Raw genomic sequence first — 3748 nt, forward strand, 5'->3', positions numbered from 1 at the left:
TGAGAAAAACAGAAATTCAAGAACATTTGCTTGTACTCATGAAAAACCTGCTTAGACCCAGAAGCGGTTGTGCAAACAGAACAAGGAAGCATTGCAAATTTCAAAATCAGGAGAGGTATCCATCAGACCTATATCCTTACTCTATATCTATTTAGTGTGTTTGCTGATTATTGTAGAACAAGTATGAGAATCCAAAGAGGGGAAAGGGGTGCTTAATCATAAGGTAACATAATTTGACAAGTGGAGTGAGGAGTGGGGAAAGGGAAAGGGAAACATTCGGTGTGAAAAACAATATATACGAACATTGTAAGTAAAAAAAAAAAGAAGAAGAAGTAGATACCAATCCTACTTTCAAGTCTGTTTTAATCTGGGAGCTCTACCAAACACTCTCCTCTATAGATAACCATTATTACAGCATTTAACACACAGGTGACACATCATTTTGTATCACAGCCACTCAAATTATCTAAGCACAGCAATTTACAGATAAGTGCTGTATCACTTAGAACAGTGTTCTCCCAAACACAATTAACAACAGGGCTGCCTGCCAGGACCTGATTGACTTAAACAAGAGGTTTTCAGCTCGTAGTTAATTGGCAAGAAAATCAGCTATACTTCATTGTTAACAAAATTGTTAACACCCAACTTTCAACTACATCAAGAGAACATACCGTCTGTTAGATAGGAAAAAAATGATGAGGGCAAAAGAGAGAAAGAAAGAAGCTGGTCCCAAGGGGGAAAAAAAACAACCCACAAAATACCAGACCTTTATTGCATGACCTGAGAGGGATGCCAAGTGCCCAACTGCAAGCGGAGAAGGTAAAAATGGTGCATGTGCACTCAAAGGGGGTTTCTTTTTCTAGAAGTTTTAGGGAGGACTAGGGAAGATGGAGACTAAGTTTTGCTTGATCCAGACCATAGTCTTGCAATTACTTGCTATGCATCAGAGAGCCGGACAATGACTAGGGATGATAGAAAAAGAATTGATACCTTTGAGCTGTAGTGCTAGGGAAGAATGTTGAATATACTATGGACTGCTAGGAGAACATGCTCCTTGGAGGCATGGATTCTGAAGCTTTATCTGACATACTTTGGATATGTTGCAAGGAAAGACCAGTCCTTGGAGAGGGACGTCATACTTTGGAGGGTGGAGGGACAGCAAAAGAGAGGAAGATCCTCGATGAGATTGATTGATTTAGTGACTTGGGTAATAGGAGTACGTGTGTCAGAGACAGTAAGATTGGCACAGGATAGAGTAGAGTTTAGAACTATTATACATAGAGTCATGCTATGAGTCACAGGTCCCATGGTGGACAGTGGTTTTTAGAGCTTCTGAATTAAAATAAGCTTGAAAGCAGGAGTGGCATCCACTCCTGAAATGGCTTGCCTCCAGAAACTCTATGAACAGTGCTCAGGTCTTTCATTCATAGGATCTCTATGAGTCATCTATGATTCAAGGGCACCCACCAACAATAACAACAATATAGAGAAAGCTACGTTGGCCTAGTGGACAGAAAGTTATGCTACCAAGCCCAAGGTGGGTGATTTTAATCTGCTGCCCTAAGGCCTGGATCAAATAGTTTTTTGTCATTCTAGGTGGTATAGCAGTGGTCTGTGTATTGTTGTACAGAAGTAACTCATGGTTTCTATGATGTTAAACACTGTGACACTGTTGTGCAAAATATGATAAGGTAATGGTATTAATGATATTATTTGATAGTTTTCACATCTGTTAGATTAACTCTCTTGGGAATGAGAACAAATATGGATCTCTTTCAGTTCATTAGACAGTCAGCTGTCCTCCAAATATCCTGGTATAGAATGGTGAAACTGTCTAGGGTTTTATCTGTTAGTTGAACAATGTCAACTGGAGTCCCATCTATTCCTGGGGCAGCATGAACTAATTTTTTAATTTTTTTTCATTGTTATCATTGGCTCTTGTTCATATAGTGCTTCCTGAAATTTTTCAGGGTCAGCTAGTTCTTTTTAGTACAATGACTCTGTGTTTTCCTTCTATTTTATTTTAATGCTTCCTAGATGATTCCTAGATATTGCCCATGGAATCTTTCAGTATTGCAACTGAAGCTTGAATTTGTTTTTCAGTTCTTCTAGCTTAAGAAATGTTGAGCGAATTTTTTTTTTTATTCTCTGACTCTGCTGTTGTTAGGTGCCATAGAATAGAGTATTCCTGACACACAAGAGCTCATTGCAACAGCCACCTTGTCAATTCACCTGGTTGAGGATCTTCCTCTCTTTTGCGGACCCTCTACCCTTCCCAATATCCGGTCCTTATCCAAGGAATAGCACATCCTACCAATATGCCCTAAGTTTGTTAGGCAAATCCTCATCGTTCTTGCTTCCAAAGAGCACTCTGGCTGCACTCTCTCCAAGACATAACTATTTGTTTCCTTGGCTGTCCGTGGAATATACAAAGCTCTTCTCCAACACCACAGCTCAAAGGCATCAATTATTTTCCTGTCATTCTTATTCATTATCCAGGTCTCAGATGTATAGTTCTCTTACTCTAGCTCTTTGCAAATTTTGTCTTCTCAAGCTGCTGTTTGCAATCTTTTGTTCAGCTTTTAAACTTCAGAATCTCTTCTTACTACTGAATGTAAGGGATTCTTTCCATAGTCAATTGCCAGTAAGACAAATTGCAATATCCATATCTATAAGCACTTTATTACAGATCTGGAAGAAAGCAGATCCTTCTCAGAGACAGCCCTCTCATCTGGAAGCATTAGGCTTTTATACCAGGGTTAGATACCAACTCACAATGCACCTTTCTTAGTAAAATCAAAGAATTTCCACATCTGAAAAACAAACAAACCAACCAACCAAATCACACACAAGTACCAGTGAACAGGCAGCTTACAAAATAGTTAACACATGACTGATAAAGGGGCCTTAACAAGATAAAGACTAACTCAGAAAAGGTGCATCTCCCCTCCTGGCAAACAAGCAGATTAAGATAAAATTTACATATGACTGGGAAAAACAGTTTAAAAGAGGTAAATAGAACCCAGGAAAGATACATTTCTTTTCCTGGTAAACAGACAACATAAACTGTTTTACATGGTTAAAGACAGGAAGTGAAGAATTCTAGGACAAGCTAACCAGCTTTACAGATTGGACAAAACTGACGTCAGTTTTATAACTATAATTTTATACCTAATACTAATTTAGAGAATTCTGAACTTATACCACCTATCATGTGTCCTGTCTCCATACCTTTTCAACCTGTATTCAGAACAAATTATCAGGGAGGCTGGGCTCTATGAGGAGAAATGTGGGGTCAAGATTGGTGGAAGATCTATCAACAATCTGCGATATGCAGATGACACAACCCTGCTTGATGAAACTGAGGAGGCTCTTAAGTGCTTGCTGCAGAGGGTCAAGTACTGCAACCTCCAATATGGATTGAGGCTCAATGTCAAGAAGACAAAGATTTTCACCACTGGTCCAATTGGCAGCATCAGGATGGATGGTGAAGAGATTGAGATTGCTTTAGTTTGCTTGGCTCCACAGTCAACACTCTTGGCACCAGTACCCAGGAAATTAAAAGACTTATTGCGATGGGAAAGTCTGCTGTTAGTGATATCTCCAAAGTACTGAAGAGCAACGATGTGTCTCTGGAAACTAAGGTGCATCTAAAACAGGCCATGGTCTTTGCGATCACATGTTATGCATCAGAGAATTGGACAATGACTAAGGAGGATAGAAGGGGAATTGATGCCTTTGAGCTGTG

The sequence above is a fragment of the Elephantulus edwardii genome, unplaced genomic scaffold (assembly GCF_000299155.1).
Source record: "Elephantulus edwardii isolate Elephantulus edwardi_28Jun2011 unplaced genomic scaffold, EleEdw1.0 scaffold00380, whole genome shotgun sequence".
In the NCBI taxonomy this organism is placed as follows: Eukaryota; Metazoa; Chordata; class Mammalia; order Macroscelidea; family Macroscelididae; genus Elephantulus; species Elephantulus edwardii.